At 42.3% G+C, this 27,846-nt stretch overlaps 1 long non-coding RNA gene across 1 annotated transcript in view; it reads right to left on the bottom strand.

Annotated features, from left to right (window-relative positions):
* Positions 1-449: 449 nt before the first annotated feature.
* Positions 450-27,846, bottom strand: part of LOC143442132 (uncharacterized) — a 38,936-nt gene continuing 11,539 nt past the window's right edge. The window contains exons 2-3 of the long non-coding RNA XR_013110124.1: positions 1,843-1,913; positions 450-1,653 (exon numbers count right to left, since the gene is read on the bottom strand). This is a non-coding gene — a long non-coding RNA (uncharacterized LOC143442132). The remainder of the gene's footprint in view (positions 1,654-1,842; positions 1,914-27,846) is intronic.

The following is a 27,846-nucleotide window of genomic DNA, read 5'->3' as shown; positions in this document are numbered from 1 at the left end:
TGCCAGTTGCTTACCTAATCTCTCACTTCACTTCTTAACCTAATGCCCAATTTCACCCTTGTAAGAGAAAAGAGTTAAGCTAAAAACTGAAAGGGAAACACCATATTTGTTAACCCCTTTGCTTCTCGGAATCCCTTCATCATTAGTAGAAAAATGTTTGCATTCCTAACTCTTATACACAAAAACTGCCTCTTCTTCCTCTCCCTCTCCCTCTCCCTCTCCCTCTCCCTCTCCCTCTCCCTCTCCCTCTCCCTCTCCCTCTCCCTCTCCCTCTCCCTCTCCCTCTCCCTCTCCCTCTCCCTCTCCCTCTCCCTCTCCCTCTCCCTCTCCCTCTCCCTCTCCCTCTCCCTCTCCCTCTCCCTCTCCCTCCCCCTCCCCCTCCCCCTCCCCCTCCCCCTCCCCCTCCCCCTCCCCCTCCCCCTCCCCCTCCCCCTCTCCGTCCCCCTCCTTCTCCTTCTTGCCATTTTCTTTTTCTCCTGGCTTAAAAGTAAATACGAGCTTGGTGGTCACGACTGGACAAATGCAGGAGCAAAAGCTGCTGGTCAAGCCTGTTGCAGGAGAAAACAAGAGGCTCTGGATGTGGTAGATCTTGGGGTGGTAGATCTCTGCAGCAGGCCTCAGCTGCCTGCAGACTTCTCATGTAGAGACTACAGACTCCCTTTGGGCGAAGCCACTAATGCAGAGTTCCTGTTCCCTGCAGCTGAGCTGGTCCATGCATTCATGGGTGGGAGCTGGAAAACCGCCAGTCCCACGAGCTGCTGAAGAAACGTCTGCTCTCTTCATCCCGCTTGCTCCGTGGTCTGTCTCCCATGGTGTTTGTTTATTTTTTTCGTGAACATTGATTTATTCCCCTTTCAGTGACTTCTTATCTAATTACCATACCTGGTTTTTAAGCCAAGCAGTCTGCTAGCTGGTCGTTTCTGCTCTCGTAATTTTGCACACAGTCCGCTATGCCTTTCCAGCACGGTGTCATATGACTTTTAGCTTTCCTCCGCTAATTCTCTGATCACTGCCAATCCTAGGGAGGGGTATCTGTTTAAGGTAACAGGCTGTGCCAGCACCTGGCATCTCCTGCCAACCCTGTCCGATATGTTCTGTAAGAATGGATTGCTTCAGGAATATAGCTAAAAACCATCCTTTGAGGGAGTTTTCAGCAGAGACTATGGGCAGACCAGAGCCGACGATAAGGGACATGGCAAGCACCACAGAGCTCCTCAAGCCTGGCAGTGTGTGTTCATACAGTGTTGCTATCCTGCAGACCAAAGCTACATAAATCATAAATCACTTTAAATCACTCACATCTCAGAAACCATAACTTGATCAACCATGGGTGGAAACTCCAGGACCCAAGGTGTGGTCCCAGTTTCTCCATTAACACGCTCTGTGAAAGCTGGAAGACCTCTTTGTGCTTTGTTTTCTTCATCTGCGAAAACGGGGAATTCATGTCGATTTCCTCTTGAGGTTCAGAGAGGAACAATCACATTGATTAGCAAAGTGTTTTATTGCCACCAAGTGCTATGTTGAGATGGTCTGTTTCAAAATAATCTGATTCGTGACTCTGTATGATGCAGAATGATAGTGAGATCGTGCATGATAAGAAAACACAGACTCAATTTAAGGTCCCTTTGTGGTTTTCTTCTTTCATCAAAGTCCCTAAGATTTAGGAAAATGGTATGAGATGATAAAGCCTTCACATTCAAGGTAAGTTCTCTCTTACCCCCAAATTAAATCTTCGTCCCACCGTACAATGTATTTAGCTAGCGTTAACATATAACAATTCTGTTCCAGACTTAAAGCTTAAATATGTGGAAGCAAAATTAAGAACAGGAGCCTGTTACTTACTTAGCTGAAAATCATGCTCATCTCTTCCCGACCCCACATCTCTTCTCAGCTTCTTCTTCGATGATGCTGTGCTGGTAACATGAAGTTAACTATAGTGAGGACATTTATACTATAGAAATGAGCAAACCTAGAAAAACTTGCTCTTCTGAAGAGCAAGTTACTAAACATTTGCCACTAGATGTAGTGGATCTAACACCAAAAAGTACATAGCTACAAATACATCATCAATAGTAACAGAAAAAAAAAACTAAGCCTGGTAAACATTAAATGGAGAGATTTGTTTAAATAATTTACATTTTTTCCTTTAAAATAAAAGAAAGGACAACTGGAAAGGTGACTCAGACATTAAGAGCACTGGCTGCTTTTGCAGAAGACACACATTCAAGTCCCAACACCCACTTGGTGGCTCACAACCATCAATTACTCCAGTTTCAGAAAGTTGAAATGCCTTCTGACCTGCATGGCACCAGACACACACTCTGACAGTGTAGCCATCCTGCAGACCAAAGTCCATAAATCATAAGTCACTTTATGATGAAGAATTTAGTGCCACAGTTCCACACAGACTACACTCAGGCAAACCACGCATATGCATTTTTAAATGGCATGACCATCTACAGAAATAACTTAGATATTTGTTGCAGATAGGTCTAGATAGTTTCTTAGCCTACAGCAGTGACCCTGAGAGCCTATCAAAACTAAAAGGTGATGCTTTAACGCCTGCGTTTCTGGTTCCACAGGCAACAGGAAGTGAGCCAGTTATCAGCAATGCAGTTTGTTGCCGATGCTCCGCCCCTTCGTGGTCATGCCTAAGAATCTCACACCCTCAAATTTCAGAATTTCAGGAAATAGCAGCTTATTCCTCAGTTCTATGAACCTCAACACTCAGATCTCCAGCAGAGTGATCCCTCGAAATCCACATACCCCAGAAGCAAGCAATAGAGTGGCCAGTTGTTTGCACTCTGCTCTAAAGTCCAAAAGTACAGGACTGATTGCATAGCTCAGTTGGGAGAGTACCTGCCTAGCACACAGGAAGCCCTGAGTTCGATCCCGGACAACACACATACATACAGGGTATATGAGATTACACACCTGTAATCTCAGCACTCAGGAGGTTTTGAAGTTCAAAGTCATTACGCTGCTCCGAAGCGTTACCTGTCACTCACCCATTATACACTCAATGAAATACCTCTTTGCCAATCGTGTGTGTGTGTGTGTGTGTGTGTGTGTGTGTGTGTGTGTGTAAGGGAGTGGAGGAGTCAAAAGACACCCTAGTGTCTGTCCTTGCTTTCCACCTTGTTTGAAGTAGGATCGTTTTGTTGTCCACCCCTGGGTGCTCCAAGCTATCTGGCCCACAAGCTTCCTGGGCTTCTCCTGACCTTGCCTCCCATCTCACTTTAGACACTGACATTACAGATACACACTACAGTGCCTAGTACTGTGAGTTCTGTGGATTTGAACTCACATCCTCAGGCACACATGGCAAGTGCTTTACCCACTGAGCCATCTCCTATTCCCCCCCCCCCATTAATTACTCTTTCAACCTCCAACATTTGGGCCGGGATGAGATACTCAATCTGTGACTCTTAAATGGATTAATAAAGCTACTTTGAGTCATAGAATCATGATCTATCAGAGCCCCACATACACAATTCTGGCTACTTAGCTCCAAAACCAAGCATTTCCCCTATGTACTGGGACGGCTGCTTTGCCAGGTCCAAGTTTTATTTCAGATGTTTGAGAACATTGCTGTTCATCGGTCATAGCTGTGGTGTTTGCCGTGCTAATTAGAAGCTATGATTACTACTTTCTTGAACCCTAAAAGTAACAAATTTTTAAAAATCCTAAGAAGACTTAGCTCCTGAACATCCTGGTATCTGGGCCCCTGATGATGGAGGAGTGTATCTGATGCTGAGGGTGAAGCACTCTAGAGAGGGGACCTGCTCTGCATTCTGACTGTGGCACTTGCAAGTTTACTGTGTATTGGTTCATTTGCCGCTTCTCTCGCTCGACTGCAACACGTTGCCATGAGCTGACGGCTTAATAAGAGCTTCCACTTCTTCAGTACTCTCCGAAGAACGCTGGAGACTGTTTGGTGCAAAACCCGTGGTCAATAACCAGAGCTGTCTGGAAGGATCTCCCTGCTAAGTGGGTGGAACAACCCTAAGCGAGCCCTGATTGCCAGGATTCCGAGAGTCCTGAAAGCAGCCAGTGTGGAAAGCGTGGTACACAGGCTGCTCTGGCCGCATCGGGGCTAGGGAGTGACTAAACATTTCATTTCTATGGGCACAGAGTTTATTTTCTTGTACAGTCATTTCCACCAGCCGGTAAACATATAGTGGCCTAATCCTTCATTTGTTCAGTCCATTGGGGATTAATAAATAGTAGCCATAAGGGTAGACTCAAGCTCATTAATGCCTGGTATATGAGCATTCATTTTGAGCATCATAAGACTCAAGTTATGGAGATCAGTTGAATTCTGTAAGAACCCATGAGCTCTCCTAAGTGAGGTTTCGAGGGAGATATTTGTATTTAAAATCTAAATATCTGTACTTAGTATATGAATAGTCGGTATATAAACTATTCATGGTTTTTGCTCTTGAAGTTTTCTATTATTGGTTATCACGACTAAAATCAGAAGCAAATGCACAACGTAAAATAAAGATGAAGGCCGGAGGTCCTTAGCAACTTCTGTGATGTAACTTAATCGTGCCAGGAGCTACGAGGAAGGATTTAATTCTCAGGAGCCCCGCAGCCCACCATGTGTTCAGGCTTGGCCTTGATCTGCAGCCGGCGCTGTTTACTATGTGACAGACAGCTGTTCCCTCATAATGTTCCCTGGCCATTCCTGCACTGCACACACCCACCGCCCTAGAGTAAAATAAGGCACCAGCAGAGACTGTAGCCAGCAGTAGCAGCAGTCTGAGGCTGGAAGGCTCAATGGCAGAACAGAACCGATCATTCCAGGCTCTCCCAAGGGACAGATAAAAAAAAAAATGCAGGCAGAAAAAGAAAAGTCCCTACTGTAGTAAGACTACCATGAAACACAGCTGATAGTATACTGCCCACCCCAGCCCCCCCCAAAAAAAAGTCAGCTTGTACTTGCTATCATAGGGGGTCCCCTTTTCAGCCATTAGCATTTTCCCTTCACCTACTAGGCTCTTTCTGAAATAAAGACACCAGCAGAACAAACCACAGTGTGGCTTCTGATGAGAACATCTGTCTGAGGTGCACAAAGCCCACCTGGCTCCCCGGTGCCCTTGCAGCCTGTACACAATCATTCGTGAAATATCCAGGCCTTGTCACCAGGCTTAACAGGCTCATCACCACATAGTTACCTACCTAATATTTTTAATCGTGTGTGTGTGTGTGTGTGTGTGTGTGTGTGTGTGTGTGTCTATCTTTGTGTGTATGTGCATGTATGTGTGTATGTGTGTGTGTTTCTAGTTTGCTTTAATTCTATATTGTTTGATTCTAGTTGACATGATTAAAATGAAACAGAAAGGTTTTAAATCCAAAATACAGAAGATCATCTTTTCCCTATTTTTTTGGTCTGACTCGGTGTTTTTCCGTGACACAAAGCCTGGCCTCAAACTTGCAATCCCCCTGCTTCCATCTCTCTTGGCTAAGATTACAGATAGAGGTGGGCCACCAAACCTGGCTAACGTTAGCATTTCCAATAATGAGAAGTCCAGTTGGCCATTTCTCAGAGAATGCCTGCTGCACTGGGGAGGTTGCTCCAAGATTAGCAGTTCTGTGACCCTCTCATGCTCCCTAACTTGCTTTTTAAATGTTCTTCCAAACAAGCCCATCACACTCAAAGCTACTGATTCCTACACATGATAACTAATATGATTGGCATCCTTTGTGTCCTAACACAAAAGAGGAGAGAGAGCGAGTCTGGAACCAAACTGTGGAGAGAGGGTTCCCAAAGGTGACTGTGGCATCTGTATGTATCTCTGCTGGCTACACCTCTCTAACATCATCACTGCCTGCTTGAGTTACAGTTTCCCTTCGAAGTTCCATTTTCAGAGCTGTGTGATTGATCGATCGACTTATGCCTAATTCGACATGACTGGCTTCAACTCAGGAAGAAATGTTGCTATTCTGTAAAAGACTGTGAAATGTATCTTTCCTATGTGTTTTACAGGTGAGAAAACCGGTAGAAAAATGAAAAGCCTAGAGATGATTTTGTAGTTCAAGAAATCTCTTAACTCTATCTAGCTCCACAGATGTGCTGTGGATGCTAGGATCACATTTTCAATTAAGAAAGAGACGGGCACATAGATACAACAGTGCCCGACCAAGCCAATTGCAGTATGTCCTTCTGTAATAATCACTAACCCAATAGTGTTTATGCTGGTGAAAAACCTATGAATTAAAAATCTGGAGCATGCCTTTAATGCCAGCACTCAGGAGGAAGAGGCAGGAGGATCTCTGTGAGTTCGAGGCCAGCCTGGTCTACAGACTGAGTTCCACGACAGCCAGGGTTCCTAGAGACCTTGTGTCTTGAAAAAGAAAATCCTAAGCAGCTTTCTAAAGCTAAAGTTCTGTTTAATCCTGTTTAGAGTCAAACAAGTAAAAAATACAGCTAGCCAAGCACAGAAGAGGACAGTGGAGAGAAACAGCATGCTGCTAATTCCAAACCTGGAGCAAAACAAACGTAAAGCCAGCTCCAAGGGTGTTCGTGATGGCCATGATATATTTTTAGCAGGAGTTGGTGGGATCAGCTGCCCTGCCCTGCAGAGATACTTCTTTCTACTTCCTCATAGCAGAGGTCTAGGACAATCACCCAGCTGACTATGATTCCTAAAAGGACGGAGTGTGCACCAATACCATCACAAACACCATAGACATTTTCTTCACCCTAAAAACTAAGCACCTCCAGGAACTGGGAGCCAAGTCACTGGCGTGGTTGGTGATTACTCCTACTATACAGAAGAGGAATGTGCTGGAGGATTTCTTAGCTGTCCATAGGCATTCACGCCCACAGCTCTGGCTCATAGAGAACGCGCAACTCCATTTGACAGACTTCAAAGTACATGTACCGCCCACTGTGGACAACCTGTCAATTACTTTGCCCCATGGAAGAAGAGCTCAGTATAAACTTCGTAGTTAACTGGAGAAGGACCACATCCCACAGGAACTCATTACTCTTAATTTATTACAGGTGCCATCAAGATGTCTCAACAGGTGAGTGTACTTGCCACCAAGCATGACAACCTATGTTCAATCCCTGGAAGCCACCTGGTGGAAGAAGACAACTGACTCCCACAAGCTCTCCTCTGGCTCTCACACATGCAACATGGCACCCACACACACTCACATGCATACACACACAAAATAAATACAATGCTAAAAAATAGACTCCCCTTTTGAAATTAAGTACAATAACAAGAATGTAAACATTTTGAGCATCCAAAATTAATGTTGTAAAGCTCTGGCTGTAGATGCGTTTTCATCACAAGATGGCTGTTTCAAGGAAGAGCTGAATGGTTCTATTAGCTCGTCCTCTGTTGTAAGCATCACAGTAAGGACTTTCCTTGTAAAACCTCATGATTGATAATGGCATTAATTAAATATATCAAAACTTTGTCACCACATTACAAATGGGAGTCAAATGACAGGAATTTCTAGGCATAGTGACACTTGCCTATAATCCCAGGACTCAGGAGCCTGAAGCAAGAAGATCATGGGCTTGTAAGCCAACATGGACTTCATACTAAGACCTTATCTCAAAAAAAATAAACAGAGACTGGGGAGATAGCTCAGTTTGTAACGTGTTTGCTATATAACCTGAAGACTTGAGGCCAATCTCTCAGAACCCATGTGTGTGTATGTGTGTGTGTGTGTGTGTGTGTTTGTGCATGTGTGTGAGTGTGTGTGTGGTGTGCACTTTCTGCAATGATTTTAATTATATCACACACATGTATTTTTATAACTATTCTTAATTTTTGTTAGTTTTTAGTTTTTATTATTTTATGTGTCTAAGTCTTTTGCCTGCATGTACACCTGTGCACCACAGGCATGCTTACTGCCCAAGGAGATGATAAACCTCCCTGTAGGTCCTGAGAATTGAACCTGGATCCTTTGCAAGAACAAGTGCTCTTAACCACTGATCCAACTCTCCAGTTCTATTCTTAATTTTTGTTGTTTAGTTTTGAGATTATATTTTAATTACAGAATTTCTCTCTTCCCTTTCCTCCCTCTAAAACTTCTCACATGCCTCTCCCCTCTCCTTCAAATTCATGGCCTCTTTCTTCATTGATTATTATGACATACATGAATGTATTTGTGTATGTGTATACATATACACATACATATATATAACCTATTGCATCCATACAGTGTTACTTGTATGTGTGTTTTCAGTGCTGAATCTTTGGCACTGGACAAACAATTGGCTTGATCTTCCCTAGGATGGGCACCTCTCCCACACCCAGCTTCACTTGGTCACCTGTAGTCCTTTGTGTAGAGTTGAGGCTTTGTGGCCTTTGCCCCATCCAGTTTGGCATGTTCCTTAGTGTCCTCCTTGTCCAGCTCACTTTGGGTGGTCATGTTGGTGAGAGTGTACAGGTGGAGCTTCTGATGCTACTAGGAGACACAATCTCAGAGCAAAGCCACTGATCCTGGCTCTTACAATCTGTCTGCCTCTGCTTTGAAATGTTCCTGAGCCTTAGGTACTGGGGTGTTTCCTAGATGTGTCCATTATAAGAGGGCTTTACAATTTTTCATTTTGGTTGCTTAGATTTTCTGGAACTCACACTTTGTTAATAACTGAGTACAGTGTCAAAAAAATAAGGTGGTGACTGATTGAGGGCAACATCTGACTTAGCTTCTTGCCATCATGTACAGTCATGCACACACACACACTTGGACACACACATACACACACTTGAACACACACATACACACTCATATACACACACACATTTGAATACACACACACTGAAACATACACATACATGCTCACCTACACACACACATACACACACACAAACACACAATGACAACAGCAGTACATCATGTAGGTTTCTGTCATGGTAGAGAGTAGAAAAGATCTCTGCACAGAGAATCAGGATGGCAAGGGATTTAGTCTTGGATTTCCAGTGACCACCATAGTTAAATTTCTTAAGCTCAATAAATCTAAACTTTCTATTCCCTGAAACACTAAGTAACCTCTAACTCTGCTTAGCTATAAATTTCTATGATGTACATAGCTTCTTACTGTATCAAAGTTTTGGTTCAAGACCACCATTGAATAGGTTTTTTTTCCTAAAAATCCATAATGATTCGGAGAATTCATCACTGACACTTTGATTATATCCACATGTTCCAACATGTTCCAATAATACCGCACAGTCTAACTTAAACCAGCAAACTTCCTCCCCGTCTTTCAGTCCACCCAGCACCACACAAAAAGTAGAAAGTAGACAAGCTGCCTCAAAGTCACTGAACTGCTGGTCAGAACTGTCTGAGGATCCCTGCTCACTGCTACCTCTCTTGCTCATGTGAGCACCAACTATCCTAATACATATCGAGACAAGGGCTGGGGAGATAGCTCAGTGGTTAATGTGCTTGCCACACAAGCATGGGACCAGAGTTCAGATCTCCAGAACCCATATAAATGATGGCTGTGATGACTGATAGCAATTCCAGCACTTGGAAAGCAGAGACAAGGAATTCCCCAGAGCAAGCCAGTAACCAATACAACCAATATGCAATGCAAGGCTAGCTCTGGATTCAACTGAGAAGCAAGGTCGGAACAATTTAGGAGACTCCTGATGTTAATCTCAAGCCAACACACACACCCACACACATGCACACACACACACACACATGCACACACACACACACACACACACAAGCACAAACACACACACATACATACACACATATACACGCACATGCACACATGCACATACACAAGCACAAACACACACATACACACAGACAGGCACACACACATACACATAAACACACATACATACACACACACAAGCACAAATACATGCAACCTACACATGTGAACAGACAAACACATGCAAATAATGATTTACCAAAAAAATAACTGGTTTCATAGCTGAAAAACATTTTATAAAATATCTGTCCTCCACACTTCAAAAATACTAAGATCAAAGAAAGGTTGGCTGAACTATTGTACAATGAGGGAGAATAAAGAGACTTGGTGATCAAATACAATGCATGCTACCAGGTGGAGTCCTAGACTGGAATTAATGGGATATAGACACTATTCATTGAGAAATGTGATAACTTTTAAATATAGATTACAGATAATAATAATAGTACAAAAATTCAATGAGTATTCTGAGTGTATTGCTGCCTTTTAGTTTATACAAGGGAATTCCTTGTGCTTAGCAAATACACACTGAAGAATTTAGGAGCAAAGACACACGGCTTCCCTAACATAGTCTAGAAAGATTCTAAAACTATAGATATATAGTGTATATAAGAAGATATTTGCATTCCATATGTATATATACAAACACGGGAATAAATACAGAGGCGTCAGTGTATGGGAACAAATCTGGAGAAAGAGAAATTACAAAAATGGGTTCAAACCTAAATTTTCTGCTACACAATGAAAAGCCCATAAATAATCCACATGTGCACAGCCAACTGATTTTTGACAAGAACACCAAGAACATAGACTAGAGAAAGTACAGGCTCATCAACAAACCGTTCTGGGAAGACAGATCATCTCTGTGCAGACCAAATGAAATTCTTTCCTTCCTTTTTATCATATACAAGAGTCAATCAGCCATTGATCTGGGGAAGGCTGTTGCCTCCTGTGGTTATAAAATCTCAGGCAGAGAAAGCCAAACCCTGACAAATGAGATTGTCTCAAATTAAAAGCTCCTTCATGGCGCAGGACACAAGCAACAGAGTGAAGAGACAGCTGATAAGATAGATGTTCATCTGGAGATGAATGAATATTCAGAATATATATAGGAGACTCAAATGCCTCCATTTTAAAAGTTCAATTTAAAAGCTCTAAATAGACATTGAGCCAAAGAAGATATGCAAATAGCCAAGAGCTATGTGACAAAATGTTCAGTACCACTAATTATCTTATCAGGGACTCCAAATCAAAACCACAATGAAGTATTGCAGTGGTTCATTTTGATTAGCGACTTAATTGGTTTGAGAAATACAGATAAATGGTAAAGCACTCTTCTGTGTGCGCGTGGAAGAGTGTTTTTAGAGACCATTGACAAGGGGAACAGCAAATGAGGTGAAAGACCCACCCTGAGTGTGTGCTGCATGGTCCAACAACCTGGGATCTGGGTGAAATATCAGTAGACGAAGAAGAGAGCCACCCAGGTGAGCCACACCCTTCTCCCCTGAGCAATCGAGTGTACTGCTGCACCCATCATCTGTGAACTTCACACTCCAGACTCTTTGGCTTTCACTGTAGACTCAAATAGCTGTCAGGAAGCTTTAGGGTCTAAGCCTAGGGCTGAGACTAAATCATTTGTGCCCCTCGTTTGGAAGCATCCAGATTCTCGGGTTGAATAACTACTAGATTCTCCTCCCTAAGAGACTGAAGCTGAACAGAAGGCCAATGAGATTTCCTAGATTTCTGTGGAATTTAGCCTCGAATTATATGAGGAAACCTACTAAATCCCTTTCTATAACTGTGTGTGTGTGTGAGAGAGAGAGGGGGGGAGACAGAGAGAGAGGGGGGAAGAGAGAGAGAGAGAGAGAGAGAGAGAGAGAGAGAGAGAGAGAGAATCTATGAGAAGGCAGTGCCTTAGGAGTTAGAGATGTGAGGAACATGGAATGCCTGCCAAGCAAAGCTGCAGACAGTGAACCGAGAGAGGCCAAGAGAGAAAGGCCATGCTAACTACCTCTACCAAAGCCGTAGACATGGTGTCGCCCAAGCTGTTACCAAACCACAATAGGTCTCAGATGCCAGATAGGGAATCATTCCTGGGAGAAGGCAAGGATGTTTTCTAAAATGTGTGTTATTTAAATGAATCTGCTTAATGTTTATCAAGCTTGGCTTGGCTGTTTCTATCCATGAGGCATGTTTTGAATGAAATGTGTTTGTTGGGTATAAATTTTGCACTAACTGAAAAAAAAAAAAAAATGTCTGTGGGTAAAAGAAATCTAAAAGGAAACAAGATACAATTGACCGTAGAAAAACAACTCCAATACTTTATTTTGGAAGGTAAGAAACAAAATGTATTTCTTTCCTGATTCTGAAAATAACAGTCGTGTTCTGAGATGGAAGGAAGACGGATGATTTAACTGTGCAACTTAAGCTGAAAAAAAAAAAATGAAAACAAAATCAAGATAAATGCAACACACACTTACTTCACAGATGACCCACTGAAAATCGGTTCCCAGAACACATTTTTACATTTCTCCAGAGAACTGGGGATAGGTACTGCAAAGGCATTTTAGGAGTAGATGCAAGTTAAGGCACAGTGAAGTCAATGTAGCCTAGGAGTACAAACCATGGAGTGACGGCCGTTGCCCACTTTCCTCACCCCTCCCTGGCTCCTTAACTACGAAGAGTCTAGTGCTCAGCCTCATTTTACTTTCCTAGATGAATATTTCAAATCCTTGTGCAGTATATCTTAGTGTATAAAAAATATCTTAAGACTGACATAATAATGGGTTAAACTAGGAGCCCCATGTCTGTCTCGAGTCTCTCCCAGACCATAGACTTCTGTTTGCATTTTCTTCCCATCTCATTTTGATTGCCATCAAACAAACAGGAAATCCAGATTGTGGTGAATTTTAAAAACATGAGATAGGCTTGTCATTTTACCACACCAAAGTAATTATCAGAGTAAATTTGATTTGTGAAAAGCAAGTCAAAGAGCAGGATGTTTTTCTGGGTTATCTGAGTAATCCTCAATTTTATAAGCCATTTGGACAATATATATAACTTAAATTAATTCTTTTTTAAGATGTGTGTGTGTGTGTGTGTGTGTGTGTGTGTGTGTGTGTGTGTGTGTGTGTGTTTGAGTTTGGTTGCACCAGAGGACAGAAGAAGATAGTAGACATCCTGCAACTGGAGTTACAGTTGTGATCCCTCCAGTGTTGGTGCTGGAAATTGAACCCCGGGCTTCTGGAAGAACAGCAAGCATTCTCAACCACTGAGCCACTCTCTAGCCCCATGAGGATAAACCTTGCTGCACTCTTCGCTGAAGATAACACATGACAAAAATTAATGTCTGCTTCTCACTTTGAATTGACAGACTAGTGAATATCTTTTTATCTGTCATTCCCTGAAATTAACACTTAAAATAATTGAAATATAAATTAATTTTACCACAATAAAAGTAAAAAGAACTAAGCATTTTTATCTTTAGAAACAAATTTACTTACAATGTATAGAGTTGCAATAGAAAGGTATTATTTTTCTTTCTATTTGAAATTTTCTGATAAGACCATGCTCTTATCAAGACTTTTGGGTTTGTTGTTGTTCATGTTGTTGAAATTGTTGTTGATAATGATGTTGTGGTGGTGATGATGTCGTTGATGATGTTGGTGGTAGTGGTGATGCCTAGAAAAAAGTAGCATGCTGTTCTGCAGGAAGATCATGGAGCCACAGTTATTTAGTAAGTTACATAACCTTTGTGTGCCTCAGTTTCCACACATATAAAACAAAGGTATTTGTAGTACTAAATTCACGATGTCGTAACAAGGATCAACTGAGATAAACTTTGAGACAGGGAGGAAGTAGCTAAAACCAGGATCTTGAAGCAACATCTGTACTTGTGTTCACAGCAACTTTACAATAGACCCTACACAGAGACAGAGAGAGAGAGAGAGAGAGAGAGAGAGAGAGAGAGAGAGAGAGAGAGAGGGAGAGAGAGAGAGAGAACTCAAATCTTCAGGTAATCTGTAAGCCAAATGGAGGATGGCGGTGGGTATTAGTCTTAACAAGGAAGGAAATTCTGACTCACACCAGAACACAGAGGACCCTTGAGGACTTTCTGTTAAGGGAAGCAGGTCACCAAGAACAAATATTGCACAGCTTGACTTGTCTGAGGATTCTAGTCACAGACAGGAAGTAAAGCAGCGCTTGCCCAGAGATAAAGAATGGGAAGCTATTGTTTAATGGCCACAATGTTTTTCAGCTCTGCAAGATAAAAGAAGGCAGGTGGCTCAGAGCTCAAAAGAATATACTGCTCTTGTCAAGGACAGATGCTGGGTTCCCAACACTCATGGAGGACAGTGCCTGCAATTCCAGTTACAGGGTACCCACCCAATGCCTTTTGTTTTTATAGAGTGTCTGTGTTCGCATACACATACTCCATGCACATATAATTAAAAATAATAATAATTTAGTTTTTTAACCTCTGAAGATTAGTTGTATAGCCATGTGCATATACTTAATAAAAAACCAATACTTAAAATAATCATGATATAAATTTACATTCATTTTATCATAACAAAAATTAAAAAATTAAAGATTTTATCTATAAAAACAAATTTACTTATACAGAGTTTCGATAGAAAGGTAATTTTTTTCTATTTGAAATTTTTGAGTGCTGAAATTCTAAGGGTGAGCCGCCATGCTCAGTGGCAAAGTCATTTTTAAAGATAAGGAATCAAGTAACCAACATAACTTTGAGAATGTTCGAGTGATTCCCATTTAAATTGCAAATGAAAATAATGAAGTACGACTCTAGCTCGTCGATTTTATATTCTAAGAAACGACAGCGTAAATGCCAATGAGAGGTCAGGGCCAGAGCCATTTCCATAGCTGCAGGTGAGAGCGCAGGCTGCTGTCATCGCCTAACAAGCAATTAGACAAACGCTCCCAAAAGTTCAGAGCCTTGTACTTTTAGAAGTCTGCTTAAGAAATAATGAGGGTGTGCGGCCTTGTGCATGCTGTCAAAACCCCAGCGTCCGGACTGGAGGGATGGCTCATCGGTTAAGAGCAGGCGCTGCCGAGAACCAGGTTCAGTTCCAAGCAACAGTAGGGGAGCGCACAACTGTCTGTCAGTCCAGTTCCAGGGAATCCAGTAGCGTTGCGCAGTTGTGGTGAACAGGTACATATGCAAGTTAGCACTGGTCCACATAAAAATAAATGAATACATAAGAGTATTACTTAGAAATATCCCAGCAAGGAAGGGGTGTAGACATAAAGTCCTACTCCAGGCTGAGCTGTGCTTGGCATTCGCTTGGCACTTGACAGCGGCTGGGAAAGGAACAGACAGCTTTAAGGGTGTGTCCCTTAGTAAGTTGACCAAGCTCCAGTAGAGAAGGCCACACAGTCAGAGTGTGTGGACTCCACAAATTGGACTTGACAGGGGTGTGGGGAGGACACGAAGCTGAGTGGGTGGGGAAGGGAAATGAGTACGGAAGAAACGGGAGAGAGGATGAATAGAGTCAAACCACATTGTACAGAAATCTCAAAAACTAATGAAAGAAAGAAAAAATGTAATAACAAGGACTTCAACGTTTAGAAATAGTTTAATTATGTAACCTAGAAGTCTTCCTTCTGCAAAATTCCTGGAAATGTTCTATCAAAAGTAATTTTAATGCTGGGGGAAAGAAGAAGGAGGAGGGAGGGGGAGGAAACTGAAAAACAAAAGATTTGTTTCTGAGCAGAGTTAAGTCCAGGAGCTTTTTAAAAAGGCATTCAAAACTGTTAGCTCAGCAGTTGCGCTCAACTATGAAATTCAGTCTGATGCTTCAAATGCACCTGAGCGCTGTCTAGTGATCAGACAGATGTACCTGTCACTTCAGACATGAACTGTTTCTTGTGTTGGGACTACCCAAAATCATTCTAATGGTTAATATGAAAATAAGAAATTGTTATCAACCATAGTTTCCTGGTTGTGTTTTGGAACAGTGTAAGTTATTCCAGATCTAACTGGATGTCTTATAGTGGTTAACTAACCTTTTTCTCCCTCCTTCCTCCACACCCTTTGCAGTTCCTAATATCTGTAATTTTATCCTCCCTGTGTCTGGAATCGGCATTTTGGGTCTTATATACATTATACATATGAACACATATGGTATTTGTCCTTCTGCACCTCAGTTCACTTAAAATGGTTTCTTTTAGCTCATCTGTGCTGCTGCAATGGACAGGATTCTCTCTCTCTCTCTCTCTCTCTCTCTCTCTCTCTCTCTCTCTCTCTCTCACTGAGTAATGTTCAATTGTGAGCAGGCACCATATTTTATATTTCCATTCATCCACTGATGGACCTCTGGTCTCACTCATTGCAGCTGTGAGTAGTGCTAGAGTAAATACAACAGTGTAAGGATACATGGGGCACATTTATTTCATTTCATTGAATGTAGATCCAATAATGAGATTGCTGGATCATATAGAATTTATATCTCTACTTTTTTTTGAGGAACTTCTATACTACTTTAGATATAGCACATATGCAGAAATGTACTAATTTACATTTTTGTCAGTAGTATGAGTGTTTGGGGCATATTTCAGTTGTAGGAAAGATGCAGACAATTCAAAATTCAAGAATCTTTAAAGGAGAAAGAGAAGAAAAACAAGAAGAGGAAGAAGGAGGAGAAGAAAAGGGAGATGGAGGAGGAAGAAGAAGAAGAGGAGGAGGAGGAAGAAGAAGAAGGAGAAGGAGAAGGAGGAGGAGAAGGAGGAGAAGGAGAAGGGGAAGAGGAAGAGGAAGAAGAGGAAGAGAGGAGCTTGGGCTGGAAAAGTGGCTCAGAAGGTAAAGAAACTCGCTGCCAAGTTCCATCCCCAGGACCCCCTCCATTCCCAGGACTCACATGGTAGAAGGAGAGAACCAAACACTACAAGTTGACCAAAGACCTCTACAAGCATAAACACACATAGATACAGAGACACACACACATTCAAACGCATACACACAAATACACACTAAATAAATGTAAAAGAATAAATAAATGTAAAAATCTAATAGTTGAATTATAATTTTTAGACAATATCTTGTAGACATACATGTTAATTGTTGACATTGTTTAAATAAAGTTTCAATGAAACTTTATTGAGCATGACAAGTTTTACTTATATATTTGTCCTAAAAAATTCCAAAAAATAAAAAGGTGAGAGAGAGAGAGAGAGAGAGAGAGAGAGAGAGAGAGATCCCCAGGAGTGAATGGCTACATGGAATTCTGAATATCTATTGATACTCTCTCTTGGCTGTTGCACTTGGTAAGATACCAAAAAAAGGTATCTGACTCTAAATTCATCACATTTTCTGAAATATGTAAATATTTGCCAATTAGAGGGTGAAAAGCTGGTGTTAATAGTGTTTGAATTTAAATGTTTATGAATGAGATTACATCTCTTTCATAGACTTTTTTTAAAAGTATAACTTCCTTAAAGCTGGGCAATGGTGGCACATGCCTTTGATCCAGATACTCAAGAGGCAGAGACAGGCAGATCTAGCCTGATCTACAAAGCAAGTTCCAGGACAGACTAGACAGGACTACACAGAGAGACTCTGTCTTGGAAGAAACACAAACAAAAGAAAGGGAAGGAGGAAGGAAGATAGGAAGCAGGGAGGGAGAGAGGGAGGGAGGGAAGGAGGGAGAGAAAGAGGGAGGGAAAGAGGGAGGGAAGGAAAAAAGGAGAAAAAGAAGGAAGGAGGGAAGGAGGGAGGGAAAGAAGGAAGAAGTGAGGGAAAGAGGGAGAGAGGGAAGGAGAGAAAGAGGGAGAGAGGGAGGGAGGGAAAAGGAGAGAAAGAAGGAAGGAGGGAGGGAGGGAGGAAGAGAAAGAGAGAGGGAGGAAGGGAAGAAGGGAGGGAGGAAGAGAGGAAGGGAAGAAGGAAGGGAGGGAGGGAAGAAGGGAGGGAGGAAGAGAGGAAGGGAAGAAGGAAGGGAGGGAGGGAGGGAAGGAAGAAGGGAGGAAGGGAAGGAGGGAGGGAAGGAATCTACTACCACCACTTTACTAGACTAGCACAATTCCTTCCTACATCCTAAATCTGAATATTATACCCACAGGTAAGTAGGTATAAGAGCTGTAAAGAAGCTTCTCTTTACAGCAGATGGAGATGTGGGTATGGAAGAATTGTAAGAGCCAAAACACCAGGAAGTCTGCTGTGAAACAGTGTCACCTAGAAATGGCTACATGAACAAGACTGAAGTAATGCCAGCATCAATAAAAATGCTATTGTGAAAGGGAGAACTTGTCAGGCTTGTCCGACCAGCACTTTTACCCACTGAACCACCTTGCTGGTCCACAGTCTGAAGATGTTTAACAATTGACATGCAATAATCTGTGTTTATATGCTTGTATAGCTTAATAGGATTTTAACCTCTGTGTAGACCTATGAAATGGTTATAATCAGAATGATAAACGTATTCACGACCCTGAAAGGTTTTCCTGTAGCCCAGCTCTGTACCCATTTCGGCATTTCTAGCCTGTGCCCCCAACAAAAGTGTATCTGGTTTTGCTCACTATCCATTTGTTTACATTTTCTATAGTTCTACAGTTCTGCTCACACAGAAATAACTGTTTTTATGTGTATGGTGTTTTACCTGCATATATAAACCATGGATATGTCTGGTACCTGAAGAGATCAAAAGAGGGTATTTGATGCCCTGGAACTTGGGTTTACAAACCATTGTGAGCTGTCTTGTGAGTGATGAGAATCGAACCCAGGATCTCTGGAAAAGCAACAAGTTCTCTTAAGCGTTGACCCGAATCTCCAGCCCCAATATTTGATTTTCTGTCTAGATATATATAATTGTTATGTATCAGTAGTTCATTCTTGTGTGGGTCAGTACCGGTCAACAGTAGTCTACAATGATCCCAAATGATTTTTAAATGGGTTCAGAAGCTACAGAAACATATATTCAAAGAGAGAGCTGAAAAGCAATGGAGTAAGGTGAAAATAACTTGTGGGGTGGATGAAGAACAGAAGGCAGTGTCTTATACGGTTCTTAAAAACAGCTTCCCTAAAACCCAACTCATGCACCACAGAACTCACCATCCAAATGTGCACAGCAATGACACTCCCTGCTCACGTGTCCCTGGAGTTAGGGCATGGGCATGTTCAGAGGGACTTTAAGCTGACACTTACAATCTACATTCAAATCTATTGATCTTTTCAAAAGTATTTGCCTTTTGTAATTGAGATGCAAGAGCACGTTATAAGTATACTGGATTATGTCCTTTGTAAGATATACATTTTGCCTATATTTCCCCCCATGCCATGGGTTATTGTTTCACTTTTTTGTTTTCTTTATTTATTTTATGAATGGTTTGCATGTTTGTATATGAACCACTGGCATGCCTGGTGCCTACAGAGGTTGGAAGAAGGCACTGGCTCCCTCAAACTGGAGTTACAGACTGTTGTGAGCTGCCATGTTGGTGCTGGAAGCCTAACCCAGGTCCTCTGAAAGATCAGCAAGTTCTCTTAACCACTGAATCATCTCTCCTGCCCCCTTATTTTAATCTTTTAATTAACTAGTAAAAAATTCCATATATTTATGGGCTACAGAATGATATTTCAATATGTGTGTACAGTGTGTAGTGATGAAATCTGCTTGACTGATGGCTCCATCTTTTTATTCTTTAAGTCTAGAGACCCCCAAACTTAAACTCCTCTCCTCCACTTTTTAATAAAATGTATACTATGTTCCTGGGATAACAGTGCCACCGATGGCTATGGAATCCATGTTTGGGAGTGTGTTCTGGAGCCTCCCTCTCCTCTTCTCCTATTGTCCGAATGTGAAATGCCCCATATGCCAAGGTGTTGAATGTTTGGATTGCAGCTGGTGCTGCTAACTGAGAGACTCTGGGAGCCTGCTGCCAAGGAAGCATGAACCAAGGTTAATCTTTGCAGAACAGATCCTACTTCAGTATCCTCTCTCCTGCTCCCTGCTTCATGGATGCCACGGGGAAGCAACCTTTCCACCACACTCCCACCATGATGGTCTCACCACAGCACACAGTCAGGGAGCCAGCACACCAGCACTGACACCCCACAACCATGAGCCAAAGTACATATTTCCTCTTTTTAAATGGTTTGTCAGGCTGGTAAGATGGCTCAGTGGACAAAGGTGTTTGGGGCCAAACCTGAGACCCATACAGGGGAAGAAGAGAACCAACTTCCACAAGTTGTCCTCTGACTTCCTCTCAATATGTGTTCCCTCTCTCTCTCTCTCTCTCTCTCTCTCTCCCATACATACACACACACACATGCACACACACATGCACAGTACAATAAATACATATTTTAAAATATTCTATTTTTATATTCTAACTATGTAAAAGTTCATTTAAATAGACTACTTTGGGTCTGGCTAATTTCATTGAGTGATTTTTTTTTTTATTTACACGTTTCCATAATCTTTTGGGTTTTTTAGACAAGGTTTCTCTAGTAGCCCATGCTATCCTGTAACTTACTCTGTAGACTAGGAACTTACTCAGTAGACCAGGCTGGCCTCTCCCTTCTAAGTGCTGCAATTAAAGGTGTGTGCCACCACCACCCAACTCATGTTTCTATAACAATTTTTAAAATGTTTCTCTCTGTTTATTTGTCACAGACACAATGAAACTACTGATGTGTTTCCCCGTTTCAGCCTCTGCCATTCCAACCACGATTCATTAGCACCCTATTTTTATATCAACTTATTACAGTTCTCCATATGAGAGAGGGCACGCAGCATTTTGTTTTGGGGGTCTGGCTTAATTTACTTAAAATCTCCCAGCTCCATTCATCTTGCTGCAAATGACAGGATTTCATCCTTTTACAGGGAATAACAAATGTTTCATGAAGTATAAGTATCACATTTTTTTATCCTTGCATCTCTTGATGGACACCAAGGTCCATATTGTGTCTTGGTTCCTGTGAGTGGTGTTTCATAGACCATGGGGATGCAGCCTGGCTTTGGTCTCTGAATTTCCCTTTCTTTAGCCATAAGCTCCCATGTGTGATGTGATGGCTGCAGTCTGCGTCTATTTTCGGTTTCTTGAAGGAACCTCGGAGCTGTTCTTCATAAAGTTGCACGAGGTCTGGTATGGGCTCCCTGCTCGCCAGTGCTCACTGGCGTTCTAAATGCTTGTGAGCCACCTTTGTGCATGCTGGGAATCAAATCTTCTGAACACAACCTAAAATCGCCACAGGAAAGAGTATTTTCTTTTTAGATTTGTGTGTGTGTGTGTGTGTGTGTGTGTGTGTGTGTGTGTGTGTAGGAGGAGGAGGAGGAGGAGGAAGAGGAGGAGGAGGCAGGAGACAGAAGACAGTATTGACTCCGGAAAACTGAAGTCACAAGGTGTTGCGAGCACCTGACACGGGTACTGAGAAGCTAACTCTTCCAAAAAGGAAGTGCTACTTAACCACTGAGCCATCTCTCCACACCTCATAAGGGTGTATCATAAGAACTATTTAGATGAACTCAGCCTGCAGAAATTGTCTTATTTGTTAATTGGTGTAGTAAGGCTCAGTCCACTGTGGGCAGTGTCATTCCCTAAGCAATCTTGAACAGTATGATTCAAGAAATCAAACTAAGCAGAAGCAAGCAAGAACACATGAATGTATTCTCTGTCTGATCGTGACTACACGTGTGATGCTTTAAGCTTCTGTCTTGACTTCCCTACAGTAACAGACCTGGAACTGTAGGCCAAGTAAAGTCTTCCATCTCTAAGTTGCTTTTTGTCAGTATTTCATTATGGCAACAGAAATAAAACAAGAAAAAAGTTCAAGAAATGAATGATTAAATATACACTGGGTCCTGTCTGTTCCGGGTGCAGCTCTACAGTGAGAAGTTCTTGTCAGTCCCCACAGCCCTGTTGTCCACCCACCACAGCCCTGCAAGTGTTGAACATGAGAAGACTGGTGCACTGCACATGAACCTACAGCTTCAACAAGGGGAGCAGATTCTTCCCAAAGTAATGGAGCCTGGCAAGCTGCACCACAAGCTGCTAACTCTGTACTAATGGTGGATTCCTAGCATAGATGCTATGCCTTTGTAAAGCATGATGCTCATGTGGTCCAGATTAAAGGAATCAACCAGTCCGTTTCCACAGCCTGATGCTCTGTGACTGGAAACATGTGCCTTCTAAGGAGAACAATGACATCATCACCATGTATGGCCAGGCCCTGTTGATGGCTGATTCCTAACTACAGAACCAGGTTCAGAGGCTCTGGAACCATGCTGGTTACCAGAAGACCTACCATCAAACTCATCTGGAGGAGCAGAGGTCGTGTCTATATAAAACTGTGCCTGTGGCAGTTTAAGGCTTTAAAGGGTAATGGAGAGCCCAGAAGTCTAAGGTGTTGTGTTCTACTTACAGTCTCCCAAAGAGGTGTGAGTTTGATTCATCTGACAAAATCAAAAACACACTCACTCCAGCCAGGCTTGTGATGACACACACTTGTGACCCATCTCTCAGAAGACTAAGGCATGAGGTTGTTGAGTCTGAGACCAACATGGGTTACATTGTGAGACCCTGATTTAAAAAAAAAAAAAAAAAACAAAAAACAAAAACAAACAAACAAAAAGCAGGCAGGGGAGGGTACAAGAGCATGAACCTAGTTCTCTCTTCCTGACCCTGTGGCAACAGAACAAACCTTCCGTGTGGTCCCAAAGCCTGTACTGGTGAGGAAAACTGGAGAGGAAATAGCAGCGATGACATTTTTGGAAGTCGGAAAGCAGAAGAATGTACGATCACTGATTTAACATCCCCAAAACCTGAAATCCCTAGCTGGCTGCAGGGCGATTCACAACCATCATAATTTGTACCACAGTCCTCCAAACTCAAAATCAGACATTGGCAACACCAGGAAAATCTGTAACTGAGTGTGAAAGGGTTCCAAATAAGGAAGTGTGGGCAGACAGATGTCTCAGATCCCTTATGTTGACCCACATAAAACAGACAGGTGGGGCCAAGGGGAGGTGTGCTGCGAGACCAGACAGACATCTACTGATCAGAAGGCCAGTGTTTAATGCAAACGCTTTGAGCCTTCTCCCGTGGAGGCACAGCCACAGAGAACTGGCAGCCAGATGCTAACCCTGCAAACGGCAGATTGAAAACCTCTTTTCCGAATGTCTGACCTACTCCTAAAATACCAACCCTCAGACTGTCCCCCGCAAATAAGCCTCCCACTTCTGTGAAGCTTAGTGGTCCAATCGCCTCTCCTTTTTCTCGCTTCTTTTCAATTTCAAAAAATTGGTCATATTTTTAATTATATGTACGTGTGTAGGTATGTGCACGTGAGTGCAAGTACCCTTGGAGACTAGAGATGTTGGGTCCCCACGGGGCTGGAGTTTCAGACAATTGAGAACTACCAGGCATGGGTTCTGGGAACTAAGCTCGGGACCTCTGGAAGAGACGCAATTGCTCTGAACAAATATAGCCGTCTCTCCAGCCGGGCCAATCACTTTTCAATCAATCTCACATTTTCTTGTTCATAAGGAGACAGTAGAGGAATTAGAAATCCAATAATGACATTCCCATCACAGAAGATAGAACACCAAATAGTAAGCAAATTGAGAAAGCACAATTTTGAAGGAGAGAAAAACCTCGAAAAATATCATTGTATGATCAAGATGACAAAGAAAACCCATATTCCACCATGAAACAAAAACGAGACACCATAAAAAGAAACATTCAGAAAATGTTGTAAAACAGTGTTAAGGCTTTTTAAAATGATGTAGTAAAGAACTGGGCAAGAAAGAAAAAAATTAAAAAAGCTAGGTTTGGTGACTTTAATGGTTTGTTTATGCTCAGCCCAGGGAGTGGCACTATTAGAAGGTGTGGCCCTGTTGGAGTGGGTGTGTCACTGTGGGTGTGGGCTTTAAGACTCTCATCCTCACTGCCTGGAAGTCAGTCTCCTAGCAGCCTTCAGATAGATATAGAACTCTCAGTTCCTCCTGCACCATGTCTGCCTGGATGCTGCCATGTTCCCACCTTGATGATAATGGACTGAACCACTGAACCTGTAAGCCAGCCTCAGCTAAATGTTGTCCTTCTAAGAATTGCCTTGGTCATGGTGTCTGTTCACAGCAGTAAAACCTTAACTAAGATAGAAGTTGGTACCAGAGAGTAAGGGTATTGCTGTAATAGGCCTGACCATGCTTTTGTTTGGAGAAGGAATGTGGACTTTGGGATTTGGAAAGCAGTGCAATGCTTTAAGTTGGGCTTAATGGGCTATCCTAGTAGGAAGATGGAAGACTTTGTTGCTGAGAGTGATTTGAACTGTGCAGACCTGGCCCAAGAGATTTCAGTGGAGAAGAATTTCAGAATGTGGCCTAGAGACTGTTTTTGGTTTTGTGTTTTTGTTTTTGTTTTTGTTTTGGTGAAGAATGTGGCTACTTATTGCCCTTGTCTGAAGAGTTGCCAGAGCTAAGGTAAAGAGACTCAGATTAACTGCCTTGACAAAGGAAGTCTCAGAAATGCCCATTATAAACTTTGTTTTCTGGTTAAGTCTCACGACAAGCATTTTTGAACAAGTGTAGCAAGCTTAGAAAGGAAAAATATAAAATATATGGTTCAAGTAATAAAGGGGCACCAGGAAGTGAAATGCAGCTGAATCCTATATTCCAGGAGATAGCAAATTAAGGGAGTGGGACTTTGGAACAAGATCCTACCCAGCTAAGTTTAGATCCAGGAATGGTGGACTACACCTTTAATTCCAAGAAACAGAGCCATGTAGGTCTCTGAATTCAAGGTCAATCTACAGAGCAAATTCAAGGACATCCAATCCAGGCCAGCAAGCAGCAGAACACAGCAGCTTCGGCCATGTGGCTCTGGCTTTAGAGTAAAAAATAGAAGAGACTACTGGGACAATTGATGCTGGTTAGCTAAAGCTAAGAAATTAAGATTGGTGATTGGTGACAAAGAAGAGATCAGCATCCCTGAGGTGAGATCTTCTGGGAAGTGTTTTCTGAGAGCACAAAGAGGCTCTGTCCCAGAGATAGCCAAGGTTGTACCTCATGTTGCAGCTGTACTTGGTAATATGTAAGAGTCAACACAACCAGGTGGTACTGGTTTTGAAGGCATGAAGGGGTCATGAAGAGCAGCTGAGTCTTGGCACTGTGAGAGGCCATGGAAGGCCATTGGTGAAGGTGCAGCCTCAGTTGCCAGTTGTAGTTGATGGCCCAGGACTGAAGAGGTCGTGCAAAGACACCATGAAGAGAGCCTATGAGGCTATTGGTGAAACCTAGTGTATTGGAGATGCCAGTACCATGGGATGATCACCGAGAACAGCAGCAGCAGTGGAGTGGATGGATCTGAGCTTAGAGTGCTCCAGAGGGCAGAACTGGAGAAATGATGCCAGCTCTTTGGAGGAGCCCAGAAGATTGTGTGTGGATCCCAGACATTGAAACAAGAAGCTATAACATTGAAGCTGCTTTGGAGACTCCAAGATGTTCGAGATGCCAGAGCCATGGGATACCTGCTGAGGAAAGCTGCTAACGGAGTAGAACCAGCCCAGGAGGAGGAAGGTTTTTTGCAGCCAACAAAGATTTAAAAAAAAGAAGTTGGAGATCTGAAGACAGCTTTTACATCATGGAGATGCAGAGTTTGGAGTTTGCCCAGCTGGTTTCTTGTCTTGCATTGGGGATTACAGTTAAGTGATTGAATGGATCTCAGAAGAGACTTTGGACTTTGGATTTTTGGCATTGTTGACACTGCTATAGACTATGGGGACTTTTGAAGTTAGACTAAATGTATTTCTGCATTATGATATGTTTTGGTATGGTCCCCATAGACCCATATGTTTGGACAAGCCTATGGGGGCCAAGGAGTGGAGTATGTTGGTTTGTATATGCTCAGCCCACAGAGTGGCACTATTAGAAACTATAGCCCTGTGTTACTGTAGGTGTGTCACTGTGAGTGTGGGTGTAAGACTCTCACCCTAGCTGCCTGAAAGCCAGTATTCTGCTAGCAGCCTTCAGATGAAGATACAGAATTCTCAGCTCCTCCTGTACCATGCCTGTCTGGATGCCATGTTCCTACCTTGATGATAATGGACTGAACCTCTAAAACTGTAAGCCAGCTCCAAATAAATGTTGTCCTTGTAAGAGTTGCCTTGGTCATGCTGTCTGTTCACAGCAGTAAAATTCTACAATAGTGACACACAGCTATTCCACCACTTGGGGGGCTGAGGCAGGTGTGTACAGTGTTTGAGGTTGGCTGAGTTTTAAGACGCTGTTTCCAAAGACCAAACAGGCTGGAGAAACAGAGGAACCAGGTTCAATTTCTAGCAGTCATGTGGCAGCTCACAACAATCTGTAGCTCAGTTCTAAGGGATCTGATGCTTAGATGTTTGTTTTGTAGTTGTTTTTAATTAAAGCATCAAAAGGAAAACAAAACTATACAGACATAATTGGAAAGTTTTGAGTCAAGAAATAAAACTACACAAATCCCCTGGAAATGTAGATCAGGGTGGCTAGAGAGACAGCTCAGAAATTAAACACATGCAAGGCTTTGGCAGGAAGCCTGAGTTCCATTCCCAGCATCCACTTCATGCAATTCGCAACTGCCTCTAACTCCAATTTCAGAAAGTTCTTACGCCCTCTTCTGGCTCCTATGATTAACTGCACAGTTGAGCACATAAACACAGACACACACACGCACACACGCGCACACACACACACACACACACACATGTATACTATATAAGTTTTAAATGATTTTCTAAACCAAGAAAAAAAGAAAACAATATCATATGAAACAGATGGAAACCCATCTGAGAGGTCAGGATTCTGAGCGATGAGGAAAAGACAGCATCAATGAAACCATTTAAGGGCATTTTTAGAACCAAAGAAAATGAGCTCACACATAGAAAGAGACACAGAAATGGGTATAGCAGGCATATTGTTAAAATTTATAAATTTATAAAAATGTCCGTAAAACCTTTCAGAGAATACAGCAAATGGCCCACAAAAGAGCAGAAGTGTGATTCCTAATGGGCATCACCACAAACTAGTACGATTCTGGATTTTGATTCAACGTAATAGAAAAATGTGCAGAAAGTTGTAGGCTGAGTTGATAGCCGTGGAGACAGGATGAGGGACACTTGGAGATTCATCTTATTCCCTCTTTGAACATCTTTAAATTTCTTTATAATAGAAAGTTTTAGAAAAAAAGAGGATGTCAGGAATGATTAGATTTCTCAGCAACATGGTAAGAAAGATATTTTTTTCAAAATGACCACAGATTCTTAAAGTTAATGGCTTCCAAAGTAGAGTTCTGTACCTTGCTTGACAAGCTATGGAGGAAGTATGAATGGCCTTGGGTTAATCAATGGCTGTCCATCCTAGTGACTGAGACAAGGCATTTGGGGACATTTGCCAGAGAAACAGGAGTCAGCAGTCTTCAAATATTTTTTATTTTAAAATATGATTCATTCCTTTGTATGTGTATAAATATTTTGTCTGCATGCATGTCTGTGCATCACATGTACACTGTGTGTAGGGAGGTCAAGAGAGGCCATTGGATACTCTGGACCCATCTGGTGTGACAGGTTGTTGTGAACTGCCATGTGGATCCTGGAAATCAAACCTGGGTCTTCTGCAAAAGCAGCAAGTGCTCTTAGTGGCTGAGCCATCTCCCCAGTCACTTTTCTCTGTGTTGCTTCCTCTGGGGAGGAATGCAGATATATAGATGCTACAGGTGTGTACCAAAAACAAAACAAACAAGCAAGCAAGCAAGCAAAGACCCTCATACCATCCTCCAGTGGAGCATGGGTGGTAGCTTGTGAGACTCTATTGGTTTTGTGCTTTTGGATTTGTGGAGCAAGTGACACTTGAAATGATTCTTAAAGGCAATTAGCAGTATCACAAATGAAGAAAGAGGGAATATTGATTTGAAGTAGAGAACTCAACATTATCAAAAATACAGAGATCGTTTTGAAGCAGCACGGTGTGTGGAGAACACTAGCTCTCTACTAGAACTCCAGAATCAAGCACAAAGACTACAACACCAGTTGGCATTGATTAAATAGCCTGGTCTTCTCATAGGCCTGGCATGTCTAGATGAATGGTTATTACCCAACCATTTCTTATTCGAGAATAATATTGTTGGGACAAATATCACAGCCAAGAAATACGGTT

The sequence above is a fragment of the Arvicanthis niloticus genome, chromosome 4 (assembly GCF_011762505.2).
Source record: "Arvicanthis niloticus isolate mArvNil1 chromosome 4, mArvNil1.pat.X, whole genome shotgun sequence".
Classification (NCBI taxonomy): Eukaryota; Metazoa; Chordata; class Mammalia; order Rodentia; family Muridae; genus Arvicanthis; species Arvicanthis niloticus.
The sequence above is the reverse complement of the archived record's forward strand: the minus strand, read 5'-3'. Positions and strand labels throughout refer to the sequence as shown.